The sequence below is a fragment of the Chiloscyllium punctatum genome, chromosome 40, assembly GCF_047496795.1.
Source record: "Chiloscyllium punctatum isolate Juve2018m chromosome 40, sChiPun1.3, whole genome shotgun sequence".
In the NCBI taxonomy this organism is placed as follows: Eukaryota; Metazoa; Chordata; class Chondrichthyes; order Orectolobiformes; family Hemiscylliidae; genus Chiloscyllium; species Chiloscyllium punctatum.
In genome coordinates, this window is record NC_092778.1 from 44,887,845 (window position 1) to 44,910,798 (window position 22,954).

At 41.3% G+C, this 22,954-nt stretch overlaps 1 protein-coding gene across 6 annotated transcripts in view; it reads right to left on the reverse strand.

Moving 5' to 3' along the window:
- capn15 (calpain 15) overlaps positions 1 to 22,954 on the reverse strand; it is a 302,119-nt gene that overhangs the window by 250,892 nt on the left and 28,273 nt on the right. The gene's annotated exons all lie outside the window — the stretch shown is intronic.

A 22,954-nucleotide genomic window follows, 5' to 3' on the forward strand; every position in this document is an offset into this window, starting at 1 on the left:
ATACCTGCCATAAAATGATGGTAGTGGAGGTTTACCATACTGATTTCTGGGACAATGCAAGTATCCTGTGAGGATACAGGGCCTATTTTCTATAGAGTTCAGAAGAATAAGAAGTGATCACAGTGAAGCACACACATTTTAGAGGGTGAATGCAGAAAACAGGTTTTTCCTGGTCTCATGGACAATGACCAGGATACACGGCCTCAGAATAAGAGAAGTTATTTAGGACATTCTTAACTCAAAGGGTGGTGAATCTTTGAAACTTTCAGTCTGAGGATTATGGAAGCTGAGTCATTGATTATGTTGAAGAGAAATCAATTGTTTCCTAGATACTAGTGATAAGAAGGGTGTTCTCTACATGGTCATTAATACCTTGTTCTTCAAGTAATAACACTCAGGTAATTAGAGTCATAGAGAGGAACACCTCTCTATTTTCACAATTAAACTGCAACTCCATTAACCAAAATAAAAGATAAAATAGATTAAACCAAGCTACTTATAAACAAAACAAATTCAAAGTGTTTTAAACACATGGCTAATACATAATCCCATTAATCCAAAACACTCCTTTACAAGTTCCAAAAGCAACTTCCATAATATCCAAAAGCACTCCTTTTATGGTACTCACAGCAGAGATGAAAAAAAAAGTCCCAACACCTGAATAGAATTAAGCTAATCGTGATTTTAACTTCTCAGCTCGAAATACTGGTAGCTTCTTCCTGGAGCCTCCACCTCATACACCTGAACTTAACCATGCACAGTTTCAAGTAACCTCTTTAGGGTTTTATCCCAATACTTCTGCTTCAGGGTTATCACTGACCCCTTACCTCAAAGGCAATCTAGTTTTACTATTTCTACCCTTCTCAAAAATATTGCTCCATACAACCATTTCTATCCAGAAGTTCACAGAACTGCCGAAGGCAAAGTAAAATTGAAAATAAAATGTCTAAGCTATGGGTGGTTCCCCTAAGCTTAGACAAAATCTAGATATTTACAACAGACCATAAAGCATCATGGTTTTCTAAGGCTTAAAATATCCTAAGGTAAACAAAACAAACCATTAATGCAACCAAGTTGTAAAAAGAAAATCACCATGGCTACAGAAGTATTTACAAGTTACTTATCAACTTCAGATACACAGAAAATCCAGATGTTACTAACCAAAAGGTTTAACACCCAAACAAACAGTGTCTGTTTCCATGCTGCATGACTCTATAAATCAGACAGTTTATATCACAGATAGAAATTTAAAATCCAGATGTTCTTTAACTGGAAGCCGATATGGGTCAGTGAGTACAGGAGTGATGAATTAATGAGATTTAGTACAAGACACAAGCTGCATAATTTTGAATAATTTCAAATTTGAAGATGTGGAAATGCATTCCTTTTTGCAGAGGATATTGATATTCAGTTTCAGGAAGTGACCAATTTGCTTCAACCAGGGAAAGGGTTGAAGTAGGGAGCAGATGTGTGTTAAATATTATGTCAAACATTGGTTATAGTTTAATTATTTAATGGAAAATTTCACAAATATTTCCAAAGACGTGCAACATCTAATATTATTTTTGAAACATGTATTTGTGTTAGTATACAGTTCGTTGCCTCAGTTTGAGAACACAGTTATACACACATTGGAGTCTGTTGATTACTGAGCATTATTCAGTCTGTCTTCACGTGCGGGTATATATAGCAGTGATTCATTCAAAAACTACTGAAACATACAGACCTCTAAAATGAATTACTGCAATTGGAACATTAAACAATGTTAATACAATTGTTACAACTGTTTTATATTAATACAACTGTTATTACATATTTCAAAAATGAAAATTTTATTGCAGTTTAATATTGGCCAAATGTATCTGCCAGATGTCTCATCATCATTTTGCGTTTAGTAGATATCTTTTACTTTGAGTCATAAATAGTACAAGCAACTCAGCTCAGTGGTCAGCCAAGTGATTCATTGTATTACTAACCTCAAAGCACAGCATGTTTAGTTTATAAACCAGGTTGGATTAAACAAAGCACTGAGAAATGTGCAATTAACCTCCACTTTTAGAAAGCAGACAGAAAATGGCCAGGAATTATGCCTTTGATCCCCAATCAACAACTCTATTGGCCTGCTTGAAATGTTAAAGTACAAGGCAGCCAAATTACCAAACTTCATTAACTGATCAAATACTTTATGACAAAATATTTGAGGTCTGCAGCAGCTACAGAACAGCTATGGCTTTGTAGCAGCAAGAGTAGAGAAAATTCAGGGGAAAAACAGTGGTGGGGGGGTGGGTTAAAGAAAAAGAAAGTTGAGGAACATAGGTTGAAATGGCCTTCTCATTCTATCAGGCCTATTCTGCCATTCAATTCGATCTTAACTGATCATCTTTCTCAATGCCACTTTCCCATCTCCATATCCCTTGATATCATTCGTCACCAGAATCTATTGACTTCTATTTTGAACCTTCTCAATAGGATAGATATTTCCAAACATGCATCAACTTTATAGTGAAGAAATTGTAAATGGCCTACCTATAATTCAGAGATTACACCCTCTGTTTTTAGTCTCACCAGCCAGAGGAAATATCTCGTTTACATCTACCGTGTCACACCTTTTAAGAATTTTATAATGTTCAGCAAGTTTACTTCTCATTCTATAAAACTCTATAAAATAGAGGCCCTGTGTTCTCAGTCACTCTTCATAAAATAATCCTCCATGCCAGGGATTAATCTGGTGAACTTCTGTTACACTCCCTCTCTGGCAAGTATATCCCTCCTTTGATAAGACGATTAAAATAGTGCACAGAATTCCAAGCGCAATCTCATCATAACTCAATACAATTGTAGCAAGACAATGCTAAAATACCATTTGCCTTCCCTACGAATTGTTACACCTGCACGCTAGCTTTTAGTGACACATGGAAAAGGACAGAAATAGTCCTGTTGGATACTGACACTTCCCAAGCCCTCATAATTCAAGAAATACATTGTTTTCATCAGTACATAACTTCACAGTTATTTACATTTCATGTCATCTGCCTTGTTCTTGCTAATTAATTTAACCTGCCTGCTTGAAGTCTTTTTTCATCATCCTCATAACTTACATGTCCACCTAGTTTTGTCATTCGCAAATTTGGAAACATTACAACTGGTCCCCTCATCCAAATTGTTTACATAAATGACGAACAGTCATGGCCCCAACATTGATCCTTGTGGTAGCCCACCAATAACAGCTTACCACCCTGAGAATAGCCAGTTTATTGCTACTGTCTGGTTTATGTCTAATAACAAATTCTCAATCTATTACCCCCCCCCCCCCCATACATCCCCTCTAGTTTTGTTTACTCACCTCATTTATGAGACACTTTCCTTCTGAAAAATCCAAATATGTCACATGCACTGGTTCTCCTTTACCCATAAGAAACTTCTTGAGAAAACTTCAGGAGTTGCATCAAACATGATTGCTGTTTTAATTCTGCCCAATTTTACCACTAGTTTTTAAATGCCCAGGTATCACAATTTTAAAAAAGATACTAATATAGTTTCCCAACTAATGACGTCAAACTGATCTGTGGTTCTCTAGTCTCTTTCCTTCCTTAAATAAGGATTATGATTTTCTTCTTTGCAATCTGCAGGAACCTTTCCAGAATCCAGAGCATTTCAGAAAATAACCAGCAATGCAAACATTCTCTCTACAGGCACCTCTTTTAAATACACTAGGATGTAGCTAAGCTGGTCAGAATGTTCAATGCCATTACTTTTGAGTGATAGCTCTTAATAATTTCTTTTAGTTCCTCAGTTTCACAAGCCCCTTGGGTTGCTTAATTTTTCTGGGAGACTTTTAGCACCTTCTTGCAAAAAGACTAAAACATTTCAGTTTCTCAGCCCCTTCCCTGTTATCCACTATAAATTCACCTCTATCCATATGTAATGGGCTTATATTTAAGATTGTTTTTATTCTCTCTTTGTCCTTTCTCCAATCTGTTTAAAAGGCATCTAAGGCATCTGGGTGGGTATATGAATAGGAAGAGTTTAGAAGGATATGGGCCAAGAGCTGGCAAATGGGATTAGATTAGGTTAGGTTAGGATATCTAGTCGGCATGGACAAGTTGGACCGAAGGGTCTGTTTCTGTGCTGTACATTTCTGTGACTCTATGTTCCTTATCTTCCTTTACTGAATTACAAATTGCACCCAACCTTTGGGCTGAATGCTGTTCTGGTCATTATTTTGGAAACTATTTTATTATGCCATTCTACTATGCAAGGAACAAGCTCCCACACAGGCTGGAAATAAGTAAGGCAACCAAATTTTTCAAAGCTTTAAATTCTTTTCACATTTTTGCAATCTTAATTAAGAGAATACACAAAGACTGCCAAACACAGCATCTTATTCAGTCAGTCCAAAACAACGAAGGTCCTATTCAAACAATCCTGAAACCACAATGTTCAGATTTCCTGTAAGTATCAGCAGCATTTAATGCTCACTCTCTGGAAAGATACTAAAGTTTGCTTTTAACATACTCATTATTGATCCCATAATATTGCTGCAGAAAAGAAATTCACTAATTAAATCAGGCACGTTTTCCTCAAAGGTTAACGTGTAATCCTGTATTTGCCAGTCGCAGACACAAGCAGGTCATCAATATTTGATAGGCTTTTAATTTGTTGTGAAAATGGAGCCCTAGATTCTGCTATTATCACACAGTAAAAGCACTTCAGTCCAGCAAATCAGGGCAGGATGTACACACTTCACGTTAAGATCCTGGGGAGCATTATCAAACAAAGAGACCTAGGGGTGCAGGTGCATAATTCCTTGAAAGTGGAGTTGCAGGTAAGCATGGTATAAAAGTCTTGTTATTTTCCCCATTAAAACTACATGATATAAAAATGCATGTAATGTAGATTTGTTAATGCATGCTAATCCAAGATGGTGGCAGAGTAGAGCACATCTGCTCTGCCCACGTTTGCCTGACCTTGCGAAGATGACATCAACAGCAAGTTTGAGTTCCTGGCAGCTTCTGAATCGATGCGATGAGCTCAGCACTGACTTATGGTTACTGTAGTGGAGGGGAGTTTGGTTTGCCACGGCATCTGCATCCAGCACAGATTCATGAGAGTTGGGGCCCAATACAATATCTGGTGGCATTGGCGGTGGCTGTATCAGCAAGGTGGGCCCAGAGTGGACTCTTGGTCAGTGGCAGCAGAGTAGAGTCTGTGTCGGTGTGGGACTTGGCAGCATTGATGGTAGCTGCATTGGCAATGTTAGGGAGGATTCATGGTGGCGACAGCATTGGTGAAGGGAAGATGGCACCGAACAATAGCAACTCTTAATCCAGCAGTGCAGTAAGGGGACTCGTGGCCAACTGTTCCAGGCCCCTGACTGAGCACTTCATAAGAAGAACTATGAAACTGAACTTCATTTGTTTATTTCTCTGCCGTTGTATACTGCATTTGGTTTTTTTTTGTGTTTTAAGATGGCATTCAAGAGCGACAATACTGTGCAACACTTTTCACTGTATTTTCAGACAAAATGCATGTGACAATAAATAGATCAAATAAATAAAATAAAATAAAATAAAAATAATAGATAATGTACTGACCTCTGAAGCCAGGGATTGTGGGGGTTTATGAACCATCTGGGGTGCTTTCATTTAATGAGAGTCAGAGTTATACAGTGCAGAAACGGATCCTTCAGTCCAACCAGTCCACACTGATCATAATCCCAAACTAAACTAGCCCCACCAGCCTGCACTTGACCCATATGCCTCCAAACATTTCCTATTCATATACTAATCCAAATGTCTTTTAAACATTGTAACTGTACTCACATCCACCACTTTCTCTGGAAATTCTTTCTACACACAAACCATCCTAGTAAAAAAATGTTACCCCATTCCTTCTTTAAAATCTTTCTCCTCTCACCTTAAAGATATGCGCACCTCCCCCCCCCCCCCACCCCCGCCAACCAAGAGTCGAAAATCCCCATTATAGGGAATATACACCTATCATTAACCCTATCTATGCCCTTCTATAAAAGGTCACCCTCAACCACCTCCATTCCAGTGAAAAAATGTCCCAGCCTATCCTTATAACTCAAACTCTCCATTCCTCGCAACATCCTGACAAATCTTTTTTGAACCCTCTCCAGCTTATTATCCTTCATTTAATAGGGCACCCAGAACTGGACACAGTACTGCAGAAGAGGCCTCACCAACATCTTGTACAACCTCGTCAAAATCCCGAACTCCAATACTCCAAAGGACTGAGCAATGAAAGCAAGTGTGCTGAACCCCTTCCTAACCCCCATATCTATATTTGATGCAAACTTCAAAAGAATTGTGTACCTGCATGCCTAGGTCACACTGTTTATAACACTACCCAAGGCCCTACTCTTGCTTTTCTTTTAAAAAAAAAGACAATTCAGTTTCATTTAGATAAATGAGATATTATCTGCCACTCTTTAGCCCATTGACCTCATTAATCAAGATCTCTGTAATCTTAGATAAACTTTTTCATTGTCCCAATTTTGGCGTAATCTGCAAACTTACTAACCACAACTTCTATATTCTCTTCTAAATCATTTATATAAATGATGAAAGTCGACCCAGCGCAGATCCCTGTGAAATACCACTGGTCACAGGCCTCCAGTGTGAAAAACAACCCGCCGCTATCTATGACTCTAAGACCCTACAAATGTGATATGAGGAGAAAAAAACATTTAATCAGTTGAAATCTGTCTCTTCTCAATTTTGATTCTTTCACAAGAGGAAGAATTTCTCCCCATTAATTCTAAACTGGGCTTTCAAAAACTTCTCCTCTTTGCCATTTTCTCAACACCTTCCCGGTCTACCCTCATAACTGAAGTTTCTCATCTCTGGAAACATCCTTGTAAATCTATTCTCTCTAATGCATTCACATCCTTCCTGTACTGTAGCACCCAGAACTCCAGCTGAGTCCTAACAAGTATCTTCAAGTTCAGCACATCCTCTTTGCTCCAGTATTTAATGTGCATGTTAATAATGCCCAGGATACTGTATGTTCTATTAACTGCTTGTGCTGCCACCTTCAACTTACACACATATATACCCAGGCTCCTCTGTGCCCACATCCTCAAAATATTGTACCCTTATTCTGTATTGTCTGTCCATGCTCTTCCTATCAATATGCATCACCTCACACTGCTCCACATTAATCATGTTAGCTGTTCACTCCACCACTTGTCTGCGTTCTTTTGGAGTTCTACTCTCATCTACTAAAACTGCTCATTTCCAAGGCTTCTTTACTGTACTGCAAACCATCTTGTGCAAACACTGTCCCCAGTCCCTTCCACTCACACTTCCAACAAGTGCCAGGAGCTAATAGTTTCAGAGAGAAACAAGACTGTGTTTATAATTAGCTATGGCTGCTGCATCCCTGTTCCGCTAGCTCACCTGACCAAACATTCTAACGGTTATCCCTCTCTCTTAAGTCTGTTGCTATCACTCCTCTCCTCAAAGATCCAATAATAACTCCTTAGAATGGTAGTTTGCAAGCACTATCTCCTACATCCCCTCGTGAAGCTTTGAGGATATTATCACCTCCAAAAGAACAGCTCTCCATTCTTTGAAAAGCATCTCAGGATCATTCACGTCCACTCAGAGAGCAGGTGAGCTCTAATTTAATGATTTTAATATACTTAGGATCTCCAAAAGTGCAGTATTATCACTGCACTGCGCTGAAGTTTCATTCTAGAATTTTGCATTCAAGTCTCTGGAGTGTGACTTAAATTCAAGTCAAGGCTAACTGACGCACATCTTACATCTAATAACTCTGATGAAATTTGTGCCATTAGTAGCACATCTGCAATCTTGACGATAGACTTGAACTCTTGAATTGGTCAGAATGAACAAAACTATGGTTGCACAGTTAAGTACCTTCTAGAGCCAGCATCAATTTTTTTGAACACCTACAGTTGGATTCTACACAGTCTAAATATCAACACTCATATTCCATTTGAAAGGTCAAATTAAAAGGAAAATTAAGATAATTTGTTGATGAAAAGTTGTAGGAGAATAAAAGCAATTTCACCGCGTCTTCTTGGTGTTTATTTTTTCTGCATATTGCAAAAAGGACATGTTTACAGATAAAGTCTACAGGATAGAAAGTGTACATGTTGCACCAAAATACTGATAGGGGTGGGAGGCATAGAAAGTAGCAATTAAAAAGACAAATATAGCAGGTTTCTGTGCATGTCATAACATAGACAAAGCACTCTGCACCATTACCAGCTTTATGGCAGGTTCAGCAAATTTCATACTGGTGAAACGTATAGAACTGTACATTGTAAGATAGCTATCTTACAAACTAGTAATGCAAGTCAAGGCTAAATGTGCCTCATTCAAATTCCTCCATAGTGTCAGTTACGCTAAATTGTGTTAAATGTTTTAACAAGTGAAATAGATGGTGAGCAGGTAAATGAGCATTTGTATGTACATCATTCTGAGGCACTTCAATTTTGTTTACTGTGGGGGAATATGGTAGTGTATGTTTGTGTTACTGGATCAAACCTTCTGCTTTTCTGCACAAAGAAAATCTGTAATATTTTAGCAAATGTGATCAAGAAGCTGTTGGATTATTGTAAAAACCTAATTTGTTTCTTAAAGGAAAGAAATCCAATATCCAAACTCAGTCCAGTCTACACGATTCCAATTCGCGCACCGATGATGTGTTTTGACTTTCCACTGCCCTCTTAAATGCTCTGGAAAGCCCTTTAGCTGCAGCAACTCAAAGTAAAGTTACTAACTAAAACTTGAATTCACCGAAGTCAGTAGTGACTGTTGTTCGATTCATCAGTTTTTCAAATGATTACTTTATACATTCTGAACTGAGAAATTATACCTGCACTGGTGTTTGTGTTTATGCTCACAGCCTAGCAAATTGCCTTCACCAGATAGAATATAGGGGAGCAAGAAGGTGAGCCAACATCACCAAAGATAGCTACAGATGGGCAATAGTGGTCCTACACCATCCCAAAGAAAGAAACAAGTGAACACCTTTATTGTAATTGGCAATAAAAAGCAGCCAGTTTGTAAAAAAGGTTTGTTTTTTTTGTAAATATATTTATTAGCAAATTATTTTAACTTTACAAAACACATAAAATTATTGAAAAATACTAATCAATAACAAACATCAATATAATAAAGAGAAAAAAAACAAATTACAATACAATTATTGTCTACTAACCTATCCTATAATACAAAACAAACCCTAACTGTATAAAGCAATAAATAAGGAAATAATAAATAGATTAAAAAAAGACAAAAGAACACAAAAAAAATACAAAATACAAAACAGCTATGCTCGGCGCAAAGCTCCCAAACAAAGGAACAGGAACATTGTATATATACCCGTATTAACTCAGGAGACCCCTTCCAGGGCCCAGGGCTTGACAAACCTAACCATCCCGGTTAAACAAACGCCCTAGTTAAGATAGCCGACAAATCTATATCCAAATAACTCAAGTAGGGCTGCCATGTCTTATAAACATTGTCTGTTGTGTGGTGCACCATGTTTGTAAAAAGAATCCAAGGGAATGTGCTCCATAATTAGTTTCAGCAAGTCCGGCGAGTTCTCAGACACCAATTCATCAGAATATTCTTCCGTGCACAGTATGCAAGAATATTGAATAGTTTTTTCCCATGCCAGTCTAAAGATGGTAAATTCAGTAGACCTAAGAGGAGAGATATCGGGTCTACTTTAACTTCAGTCCTCAATACCCTCCCTATCTCTCCCCCCACAGCGCTCCAATAAACACGGAGCCTGTGGCATGTCCAGAAGCAATGGGTAAGAGTACCTGCACTTACTTTACATTTGGGGCACATTGGAGATGCCCTTTTTTAAACTTTACCAAACAGTTCAGTGCCAGATGAACCCTGTGCAGAACTTTTAACTGCATCGCGCATGTCCTATTACAGATTGAGATCTTTCGAGCATTCTCCCATATGTTCTCCCATGTTTCAGAAGAGATCTCCACTCCTAGTTCTTGCTCCCAGACCTCTCATAACCAGTTAATATCCTGCCACCCAGCAGACAATAGAAGGCACTAACTGAAAGGGTGCTTGTGGAATGTAGCAACAACCTCTTTGTATTAGGCTTATAGGGCTTAGTAAAAAGTGTAGTCGTCTTCTGGATGAAATCCCTAACCTGGTGGGAAACCCGTATTTGCGGATAAGTTGCTCAAAAGACATCATAACCTCCCCCTCAAAACAGGTCTCCCAAACTGGACACCCCTCTTGCTGCCCGTAGTTGGAACCCTGAGTCCGTGGTCGGAACCCTGGCATACCAACTATAGGTGTAAGTGGCAAAGTCTTGGATAAGCAACCCTCACTGACACATCGCCCTCGATGCCTTGACTGTACTAATGACAATGGGGTTCTGGCAGTGGTCAATAACTGTCCTCATTTATCTTATCCATGAACAATAGGTTAGAGGTTACTTTGCCTGGGAGGCCATGATATCCAGTCATATTGAATTTGGATCGTTACCAACTCAATCGCACACAAAGGACAGCAGGGAACACAAGTGTTACATCCTGATGTCTGGGAAATCAACTCCTCCCCCTCTTTGAGGCAACTGCAATTTAGAAAAAGGAACCAAAATCACCCCATACGCTTCCGCAGCGTTGACCTGGGAAACACTATAGGGAGCATACGCATGGGATAAAGCAAACAAGGAAGAACATTCATCTTAATGAGAGATATTCGGCCAAACCATGCAATTGGAACAGCCTCCCTCTCTGGAGATCTCGCCTAATATTGGCGAGCAAGTGAGCAAAGTTAGTCCGAAATAACAGATCAAACATAGGGGTAATAAAAATGCCTATGCATCGGAACCCCACCCGTGACCACTTAAAAGGGAACTTAGAGCTACTTTCAACTTCTGGCACATCCTTGTGATTCCCCAAAGGCATAGCCTCCGATTTTGCAAAGTTGATCTTATATCCTGAAATAGCTCCAAGTGAATTGATACAATGTATCAAATGGGGTACGGAGATCATCAGGTTTGATAAAAATAGAAGGACATCATCCGCATACAATGTCATCTCGATCCCACTTCCGGAACAGTTATGTGGATGCTCTGCCAGCGGCTCTATCACCAACGGTGAGAGGGGACAGCCTTGCCGACTACCCGTACCAATCCCAAAATTCCCAGACTTCACCCTGTTGATGATGACTGCGGCCAGAGAATAGCGACATAAAACCTCCATCCACCTAACAAAGACTCCACCCAACCCGAACTGTTCTAAGGCATAAAAAAGATGTGGCCATTCCACCCGGTCAAATGCTTTCTCTGCATCTAAGGAAATCACCAACCCCTGGTCAATCATTGCTGACAAACTTGGATCATATTCAGCAACCTTCTAATATTATTTGAGGACCTACGGCTCCTTATAAAGCCTGTCTGGTCCTCTTTGACAATATGGGACAACACCTTTCCAATCTCAGTGCCAAGATCTTAGATAGAATCTTGAAATCTGAATTTAATAGAGAGAGATGGGCCTGTATGAGGCACAATCATGGATCTTCCCCTTCTTAAGAATTAAAGAAATATTAGCTTCTCTCAGATTGTTGTAGATATTCATGCATATAGGAGTGATTATAGGGATTCTGTTGGAGATGTACAAAGTCCTTATAAAACTCACCCAGGCACTTTCCCACTCTGACGTTGTCTAGCTGCCTCCTGTATTTCCTGTACGGTCGAGGGGGCATTAAAGAAGAGAGCCCTGTTCCAAGGTTACCCCTGGGAGGTCCAGGCTCTTTTAAAAAAAAAGGCCTCCTGTCCTTGCAACCTTCAGACCAATACACTTCAGAATACAAACTCCATAAAATCTCATTAATCCTTTTGGCATCGTATGTAAGGACCCCGGCACTGTCTTTAACTGCAGTAACGGATTCAGTACCACGCTTTTTCCCAGTCAGGTACACTAAATACTTCCCTGGCCTATCTTCATACGCGAAGAGCCTTTGTTTAGCAAAAGTAAGTTCTTTCTTTGTGTTTTGTCTAAGTATTGAATTCAAGGCAGCCCAAAGGGCCATGATCCACTGTAGCTTGGTCACCGAAGGCTGCGCAAAATGCGCTGCCTCAGCAGCTTTCAACCACGTCTCAAGTAGACGCTGCTGTTCCTCCTTCTGTCGTTTCCAGCTAGTCAAATAGGAAACAGCTAATCCCCTAGCAAAGGCCTTAGCAGTCTCCTATAGCATAGACGGACTACTAGCCATGCCTGAGTTGATAGTCAAGAATTCCTGAAACTCCTTCAAAAACGTATTCCACAAATATGGAATCCTTAAAAAGGAAGAAAGGGTCCAAATGCTAGTGCCGCAAACCTAGCCCCTCACTTTTGGCCTTAACTTCCAAATATACTGCCACGTGATCAGAGATAGCTATATTCCCAATTTTAAAACACATAATTGAATCCAAAAGGGCAGAGGGAGCCAGAAAGAGATCAATCCTCGTGTGACATTTATGTGGATTTGAAAAAAAGGTGAAGCCCCTGCAGTAGGTGAAGACATCTCCAAATATCCACCAGCCCCAACTCCTTGCACAAGTCAACCACCTGCTTGGCCTATGAAGAAATAGTTAGGGGCCCACTGGGCATCCTGTTCACTGTTGGATCCAAAAGACAATTAAAATCCCCTCCTCTTATAATATGCCTTGTTCCAAGGGCACTCAGCTTACAGAAAGCACTAATCAAAAATTTGAGGGGATGCACTGGAGGACAGTAGACATTTAAAATGCCATATTCCTCCCCATGTATCAGGCCTTTAAGCATCACAAATCGTCCCTGTTCATCTTTCACCTGCTTTAACAATGTGAATGTAAGATCTTTTTGGATAAGTACTGCCACTCCCCTACTTTTAATAGTAAAGGATGTTGTAGCTTCAGGTGTTCTCCATCAAGATGGGTTTCCTGCAACAAAGCAATACCAAGCCTTTCCCTCTTGAGGCTAGAAAGCACTTTTTTTCCCTTTTAACAGGCAAATTACTTCCCTTGATGTTCCAGGTGCATCATTTAATAAGGCACTTAGCCATATCCCCTTTCAGAGACCCTTGAACCCTTGGAGAACCCTGCTTACAATGCGCCGAGCGCAAGTAAATAAAGAGTCAGAGTCGAAGAATTATGTGTACAAAATCTACTCTATCATAACTACAAACTATTACTACCAAAGAAAACCAACTATAAAACCTTGAACGGAAGACTCCCGCCCCTGCCTATAGGGGGCACTCACCCTACCCATCCCCTCCTTCACAGCTCCTCCAAACCCGGACTGTGCCCCAGTCTTAGGCAAAAAAAAACAAGGAGATGATCCTTAAATCAACAGAAAAAAAGATAAAAGTCAGGATGAGCACTTCACCTATCCCTGGCTACATGTCACCCCTACTTGTGACTAAAAGCGAAAGAGAGCAAACAAAAAAGGGGAGACAAAGAACATCCAGAAAATTTCCCATTATAAAACCGAGTTATTTTAAAAAAAGGAACATATTCCAAGTTTTTTTTCCAGAAAGAGTTATTAGGGAGAATGAAAGGGGAAAAAAAAGGAAGGGAAAACATGGGGAAAGAAGGAATACAGGATGAATATTAACCGTATTCTTCAGGCCAGTCCATCTATTTTAAAGTGTCCACAAAGTTTTTAAACTTTATCTGCTCAGTCAAATGTGTAAACTGAGTCCTCATGGCTGAAACGAAGCACTGCGGGGTGCCTCATGGAGTACTGGGTACCCAGGTTCCTCAGCCTCTTTTTAACTTCATTGAAGGGCTATCTCTTTCGAATTAAAGCTGCCGAGAAATTCTGGAAAAACATGATTTTTGTACTCCTTGTGCAGCAGTGCCTGTGGATCATTTGCCAGTAATTTGGAGGCTTCTATGACTTTTTGCTTGTCCTATATGAGTGGACGTGCACTAGAACTGGGGGGGGGTTGCTGCACCGGCTCCAGAGCTGTGCACTAACCCGATAAGCCCTTTCAATCTGCATCTGACTAGACTGGAACTGAAGACCCAAAAAACTTTGGCAGCCAGCTTTCAAAAATCTGACTGGCTACTCACCTTCTGGGAGCCCAACAATTTTCAGAGATTTATCCTCCGGCCTTGATTTTCGAGGTCGTCGATATGGTCTCGCAAGGCCTGCACCTCTCGCTCCAGCACCTGGATCCAACTGCATGAGAGGACTCCGTCGCTGCTTCTAAGGCCTTGGTTTACCCTCCACCTCTTCCAGCCACTCCCAAAGGACCCGGATCTCCCGCTCATGCTTCTGCAGCATGGCTGTGGTGGATTGGACCTGGGCACGAATCTCCCCACGGATCTCCTTAACTGCAGCTCAAACCTTCAAGATAAGTCTCTCCATTGCCACAGCCAATTCCTAAGAGTCTCTCAGGTCCCTGTGGGTGGGGGGACAGGAGAGGCTGCTGCTGTAGCCTCTGGTGTGCTAGGTGCTGTAGGAGTGTCCTCCCTGCTGTTGCTTGCTTGCTCCTTTTCCCTTTGGCATCCTTCCCTTTCCTAAATATTTACAAATGTAAGGTTTTAAGCTAATAATTCCTCCACCTAAGTTTGCCAGGGATGACAAAAAACACCAGTACACCTTGGCTGTTAGGCAGAGCTGTCCACAGCAGTTCTACAGAATCGCCGTCATCTTGCAGAGTCCCAAAAGGTTTGATTTTAATGCAAGAGTCAGAACTTTGAGTCTGTTGAAGAGAGTGTCCCTGAAGTTTTTACAAGCAGCATTTGGGATTACCAAACATATGGAGAATAGCTCCCGAACAGCTGGAATACTGCAGCTGAAGAGATTTTGGATGCAAGCAAGGATGAATGTCAGAACAGAATGTTTCATTAAAAGGAGCTCTTTCTAGGTATTGAAGAGCTTTATGAAAATTGCTTGCATTCCCTTCACTGTCTAAACAAAATTTAAAAACATTTTAAAAAAAAAACCACTGTTGGTAAAAATGTGACCATGACTTCAGGCAGCGTCTAAACAAAGTACAAACATTTTTGATACAACATTATTGAAATGTACCAAATCAGAGTTTATCCCATTTTTCTGTAGGAATCTTCAGCAAAGACCTCCTATAAACATTGATCCTCTCCTGAGGATCCTGCATCTTAACTTTTGGACAGACTGGTCAGCTGCCCAAAGCACAACAGTGCCACCACTGTAGATTCTTTTTAAACAAAGGAAATATTTCCTTAATAAAAGCAGACCATAATCTGCTACAGGAACTTGACGATCTCTGGATGAGTTGATCCAGGAGAAGAACTTACATGTTAATTCAACGCAAACAACATTGCAAAATGACGCAAACAAGGAAAAATCAACTGTTTGACAAAGGGTCAGTTAGACTCGAAACATCAGCTCTTTTCTCTCCTTACAGATGCTGCCAGACCTGCTGAAATTTTCAGGCATTTTCTCTTTTGGTTTCAGATTCCAACATCCACAGTAATTTGTTTTTATTAATGAAAAAATCAATTCCAATGCTAAGGCTTCAGCAATCAAGTAGTTAAACTACAATGACCATGGAAACAAATGGCAATTCCATCCAAATACAGCCCTCCATGATATCATAATGATTATAGCTGACATTCCTGCATATACAGATACCACTGAGTTCATTGTATACAGCCCTAGGAAATGTTCAAACTTGCTGCACTATTTACTTATTATCACCTTTAAAACACCAGGCTAAGATCAGAAAGGCTGTTATCTCTTGAGGCTACATACAATTCACAGCTTTGAGGTCTGGACAATGTCACAGGAAGAAAAAGAAAACTCAAAATCTAAAAAGCATCTTCCCTCCCACCTTGAGCATTTTTGCAGAGGATTTATATTTGGATCCCCTTTCTAATCTCCCCAAATCCAACATACACTATCAACACTGTCAGAAATATTATTCAACAATTGGATCATAACATGAAGGTGAATGTTTAAAGGCAACAATGATTACGATTTATTCTTAATCCACACAGAATGAATGTTAAAATATAAAAGACAGGGTAATTCTTATCCAATATTTGTGTTTGAACAGATGGCCATTTACAAAAGTTGTTAAAGCAAGGCTCCATTAGATTTCAATACAAAAAGTTTTAAAGTGGGAGAATGCAAGTGATAACTGGTGCTGGGAAGTACAATAATTTACATTTGCGCACAATTGCTGAATGGAGCGACAACATCAATTCACAATAAAACAAACCAATCTTCAACCCCTAAAGCTGCTTTAATGCAGGGTTTCAGGTGTTATTCCACTAACATAAAACTTGAATTCGCTGATATCAGCAGTAACTATTAGACTTCTTGCTTTCAAATGCTCACGGTACATATTCTGAGCTAAAGATATACCTGCACTGCTGGTGCTTGTGAACTTTACATTCACAGCCTAGTATCATGCTTCAACTGAAATCCTGGTAAATAGAAATCAGATAATATCATATTGCTCATCATTCTGCTCCTTTTAAAACCGAACAACTGAGGAGAGGAAAGGGGACACTAAAAAAAAGTGTATTAAAAAAGTCTAAATTGTTAATTGTTCTTGTTACAAGCAATTTCACGATTGGTACATTTCAGAAGTTACATTAAAAAATCCTCAAACTGAAAGTTTTATAAAAATGAACTCATGACAAATGACAGCAGCCAATTTGAGAAGCACACAGACCTAAAGTAATGGCAATTCAAAGGGTCATCTATACATATTGAATACAGTCAGAATGGGAACCAGGAAAACATAAATGATGGGGGAGGCTTGTCCTAGCAAGGGGTTTACATTATTCATGTAATTCTCCCAGGTCAAAGAAGAGTTTGAAAGCATGCGGCAAACGTGGAAAGGTCTTAAAATGTATCCACATACTTTACAGGTCAGGTAACAGAATTAAAGTTGGGGATACTTAGTTTAAATCTTTATCTGGAACATCACAGATGTGCCATGAAGTGACAATAGAGTGTAGGGAGGTTTACAGCTCCTGTGGTGCAGTGGTAATGTCCCTACCTCTGAGCCAGGAGGATCAGGTTCAAGTCCCACCTGCTCCTGAGGTATGTGATACCATCTCTGAACAGGTTGATTAGGAAAATAAATCTAAATTGTCAGTGAGTTTTGTTCCTCTGGTTTTGATCATTGTGGTTTCTCACAGAAAGGCAGTTCAAGTCAGCCTGGAAGCAGCTGTGAGACAAGCAAAGAAAAAAATTCTAGCAAGAGCTGTGGACCAATAGAAGTGGTTATCAGAATCAAAAAAAAGTGTTTTTTTTCAAACATGCAGTGAGGCCCATGCTATAGCTGGGCACAATTGCAATGTGAGTAAAGAGAATTGAAGAGTCATCAAGCCATATGCAAGTGAAATATAGCCAAAAAATTCCATACCTCAGAAGATATTCAGAAGACCAAGATTCAATGAGAGTTCCTAAAACACTCTCTTTGACGGAGTCATAATTTGTTTATTTAAGGGCGTTACACAGGATCTAGTTCTTCACAACTACATTTGGATGATTCTTACAACCAACAGGTAACTACAAAATGCATTAGCACTAGTGAACAGCATTATACAAATGATGTGCTTAGTATCTACTAGATTACCTCATATAGACTGGGACTGGAACAGTGTCAATGAAAAAGACAGAGAAGCGTTCCTGATCTATGTTCAGGAGAATTTAGTATGGCTCAAGTCCATTGAGGAATGAGGTAGGCAAAGCAGATCAACTGTTATAGAATCACGGGAAGTCTACAGCACAGAAAAAAGCTCTTTGGTTCATCAACTTTGTACCGGTCAAAAACAACCTAACTGTGCCGATCCAATTATCCAGCACTTGGCCCATTGCCAGAACATCTGACTGGCATTGAAACATTAACTCTGTTTTTCTCTCAGCAGAGACTGCCAGACCTGCTGTGTTTCTCCATCACACTTTGACTCAAAAACAGTCAATTTGACAACCTTTCTTTAGAACGAGTGGTTAAAGTATCACCTTTCCTGTAAATGGACTGTCAGGCAAAGGAAACGCATCACAAGATAAATAAATTAGGTTGAAACAATGTGAGAAGGAAAAAAGAATGAAAATCATACAAAAAGCAAACTATTAAAATCAGACCTTCCCAAAGTGAGGGTTGCAAACACAAAGTAAGAGTTTTACGGGTTTTTATTATTCACTCATGGGACATTTATTGTCGATCAGCAGTTGCCTTTGAGAAAGTAGTGGTAAGTTGCTTTCTGGAACCATTGCAGTCCATGTGCTGTAGATCATCACAAAAAGCCATTAGGAGGCAATTCCAGGATTTTGACCCAGACGTGCCCAGTCGCGAGTTGCTAGCTATGTCCAAAGTCTGCCCTATTTAGCACAGTGATAATACCAAACAATATGATGTGACGAAGATGTTTCTTTAACAAGGTTATGATCTCCTTATTTCTTCCCCCCCCCCCCCCCCCCCCCCCCACACCCTCCCAGAGAGGTCATAAAAGACAGACTCAGAAGTTTAAATTGAAGGGTTTTAGGGGCAGCTTGATTATAGCTAACAGACTGCCTTGGGAAACAGGCTTTCAAGTTTTTTTGAAAAAAAAAGCAATTGTACAATGAAAGGGGAGTGGCCAGCTCTCCCAGCTCAGCTTTTCTCTGTTTGGTTTTTAGCAGTAGGTTGAAAAAGCTGCTGGACTCAAAGAAGCAGGTCCATGCTGACCTCTCTCTGACTTCTCTCTTGTAAGAACCTGTGTTTGACTTTAGCTTTTGTGCCAAGGGGTGTTTAGAGGGATTGTTGCAAGTATTGGGAACAGCATCATTAAATTAGGATAATCTGTTGGGTTTCCCGATAAATTAAGTTATTCTGTTCTCTTTTGTTTGTGTTTCATTTGGTAATCTTGTAAATAAATTGTTTTTATTTAAAACCAGCAGGATCTTTCCTGGAATATCCACTTTATACGTGCTGAAAACAACTAACAAAAGTTAGGATCTGGGTTACCCTCACAAAACGTTTTAAAGGGTCTGGCCTGGTCCACAACAGTGGCTTAACGCTGCAACAAAGGGAACTGTGTGGGGATCATTCCTACTGATACTGTCATGGACAAACATATCTGCAGCAGGCAGGTTAATGAGGATGAGTTCAAGTATGCCCCTTATTGGTTCCCTCACCATCTAGCACAGACTGGGTCTCACAGCATTGTCCTTTAGGATTCAATCAGCTCAAACAGTACTGCTGCTACTGAATCACTGATGGTGGACATTGAAATCCCTTATCCAGAGTACACTCTGCACCCTTGTCATCCTTAGTGCTTCCTCAAAGTGTTGTTCAACATGGAGTAGTACTGATTCGTCAGCCAAAGAAGGACAGTACATGGTGATCAGTAAGGTAAAAACAATGACTGCAGATGCTTAAAATCAAATACTGGATTAGTGGTGCTGGAAGAGCACAGCAGTTCAGGCAGCATCCAACGAGCAGCGAAATCAACGTTTCGGGCAAAAGCCCTTCATCAGGAATAAAGGCAGTGAGCCTGAAGCATGGAGAGATAAGCTAGAGGAGGGTGGGGGTGGGGAGAGAGTAGCATAGAGTACAATGGGTGAGTGGGGGAGGAGATGAAGGTGATAGGTCAAGGAGGAGAGGGTGGAGTGGATAGGTGGAAAAGAAGATAGGCAGGTCGGACAAGTCAAGGAGGCAGTAACTGAGCTGGAAGTTTGAAACTAGGATGAGGTGGGGGAAGGGGAAATGAGGAAGCTGTTGAAGTCCACATTGATGCCCTGGGGTTGAAGTGTTCCGAGGCGGAAGATGAGGCGTTCTTCCTCCAGGCGTCTGGTGGTGAGGGAGCGGCGGTGAAGGAGGCCCAGGACCTCCATGTCCTCGGCAGAGTGGGAGGGGGAGTTGAAATGTTGGGCCACGGGGCGGTTTGGTTGATTGGTGCGGGTGTCTCGGAGATGTTCCCTAAAGCGCTCTGCTAGGAGGCGCCCAGTCTCCCCAATGTAGAGGAGACCGCATCGGGAGCAACGGATACAATAAATGATATTGGTGGATGTGCAGGTGAAACTTTGATGGATGTGGAAGGCTCCTTTAGGGCCTTGGATAGAGGTGAGGGAGGAGGTGTAGGCACAGGTTTTACAGTTCCTGCGGTGGCAGGGGAAAGTGCCAGAATGGGAGGGTGGGTCGTAGGGGGGTGTGGACCTGACCAGGTAGTCACGGAGGGAACGGTCTTTGCGGAAGGCGGAAAGGGGTGGGGAGGGAAATATATCCCTGGTGGTGGGGTCTGTTTGGAGGTGGCGGAAATGTCGGTGGATGATTTGGTTGATGCGAAGGTTTGTAGGGTGGAAGGTGAGCACCAGGGGCGTTCTGTCCTTGTTACGGTTGGAGGGGTGGGGTCTGAGGGCGGAGGTGCGGGATGTGGACGAGATGCGTTGGAGGGCATCTTTAACCACGTGGGAAGGGAAGTTGCGGTCTCTAAAGAAGGAGGCCATCTGGTGTGTCCTATGGTGGAACTGGTCCTCCTGGGAGCAGATACGGCGGAGGCGGAGAAATTGGGAATACGGGATGGCATTTTTGCAAGAGATAGGGTGGGAAGAGATGTAATCCAGGTAGCTATGGGAGTCAGTGGGTTTGTAAAAAATGTCAGTGTCAAGTCGGTCGTCACTAATGGAGATGGAGAGGTCCAAGAAGGGGAGCGAGGTGTCAGAGATAGTCCAGGTAAATTTAAGGTCAGGGTGGAATGTGTTGGTGAAGTTGATGAATTGCTCAACCTCCTCGCGGGAGCACGAGGTGGCGCCAATGCAGTCATCAATGTAGCAGAGGAAGAGGTGGGGAGTGGTGCCGGTGTAATTACGGAAGATCAACTGTTCTACATAGCCAACAAAGAGACAGGCATAGCTGGGGCCCATACGTGTGCCCATGGCTACGCCTTTGGTCTGGAGAAAGTGGGAGGATTCAAAGGAGAAATTGTTAAGGGTGAGGACCAGTTCGGCCAAACGAATGAGTGTGTCAGTGGAAGGGTACTGGTGGGGACGTCTGGAGAGGAAAAAACGGAGGGCTTGGAGGCCCTGGTCATGGCGAATGGAGGTGTAGAGGGATTGGGATACTCCATGGTGATCAGTAGGCAGTTTCCTTGCACTGGACTGCACTTGTAATCGCTCAAATTTAGAAGAAAGTGGAGGGGGAAGGTGAATCCTGATGAGACTGAACTACAGGCTAGATGCAGAAAGAAAGAATGCACCCAATTTTTGGGAAGTCCAGAAAGGGGTCACAGTCTAAGAATAAGGAGTAAGGCATTCAGGACTGAACTGAGGAAGCATTTCTTCACTCAGACAGTTGCGAGCCTGTGGAATTCTCTCTGACAGCAAGTTGTTGGAGCCAGTTCATTAGATTGGCGCAGCACGGTGGCTCAATGGTTAGCAATGCTACCTCACAGCATCAGGGACCCGGGTTCGATTCCAGCCTCGGGTGACTGTGTGGAGTTTGCACATTCTCTTCCTATGTCTGTGTGGGTTTCCTCCAGGAGCTCCGGTTTCCCCCCCACAATCCAAAGATGTGCAAGTCAGGTGAATTGGCCATGCTAAATTCCCAGAGTGTTGGATGCATTAGTCAGGAGTAAATATAAAGATGGGAAATGGGTCTGGGTGTGTTACTCTTCAGAGGATTGGTGTTGATTTGTTGGGCCGAAGGGCCTGCTCCATACTGTAGGGAATCTAATCCACATTAAGAGGGAGCTGGACATGGCCCTTGTGGCTAAAGGCATCAGGGTGTTTGGGGAGAGAGTGGGAAAGGGGAAATTGCATGATCATATTGAATGGTGGTGCAGGCTCGAAGGGCCAAATGGCTTACTCCTACACCTCTTTTCTTAGTTTCTACATTTCATGAGATCCAGAGTCAATGTTGAGGACTCCCAGGGCAATTCCCTCCTGACTGTACACCCCTGGATCACCACCTCTGTGGGCCTGTCCAGCCAGTGGGATAGAACATATCCAGAGATCGTGATAGTGGTGCCTTGATCATTCAATTTAGGGTATTCTTCCATGCGTGTGACTGTTAGGCTGTTATTTGACAAGCCTAAGTGACCGCTCTCCCAATTTTGTCATAAGCCCCCAGATGTTAGTAAGGAGGAGTTTTCCAACAATTGACAATGTTTCATGGTTATAGCTAGACTCTTAATTCCAGATTTTTATGGCATTCAAGTTCCATCACCTATCCTGGTGGGATTCGAACCAGAATCTCCAAAACACTACCTAGGTTGCTGGGTTAACAAATTAGTTGTAGTACCACTAGGCCATCAGTGAGAAATACTATGTTGCTCACAGGCACAGCAAAGGGAAAACCAAGTAAGTACATGCAACATACCTTAGTATGTGCTTCTTAGCACTTGTTTTATTTACTAGTTCATATCGGAGCCACAAAATCAAGACTCCAATCCTTCCCCTTAACCATGGCATGATGCAAAGCTTAAAGAACATAAAGCGTATTGAAAGGAAAAACACAACAAGCATGACATAGTGCTTCAATATATTGCAATGTTACTCTTGCACACAGTTTTTTCAACATAGGATATTGGAAATTGGAATTCAGGCACATTGTTGAGGTAAAAATAGTGAGTCTTCTTCTGTACCTGCGGATGGTAGACCTAGATTTCTAAACCTGAAAAGAGCCAGCATACACACAATAGGCCGAATGGCTTCTTTTGGTGTTGTACTGTTCCATGACTATCAATAATCCACTTTCCCCTCATCTTGGTAAACTAAAAACTTTCGTCAGGAATAAGTACAAATATGGAGACAGTCCAAAAGGGAACATTTTAGTGTCAAATTGTCCTGTACTTGTCAACATTTAAATGCTTTATTTATAAATTGTATTCATTTGTATCTAAAATTGAAATGAAAGCAATGTTTGTACGTGCTAACAGTGCCTGCTTATAACTGGAAGTATCCTAGCTGCTCTACCATTCTCTTGCCTCTTAATGATAGGCTAGAGATGGTACTAAACATTTCACCTTTTGA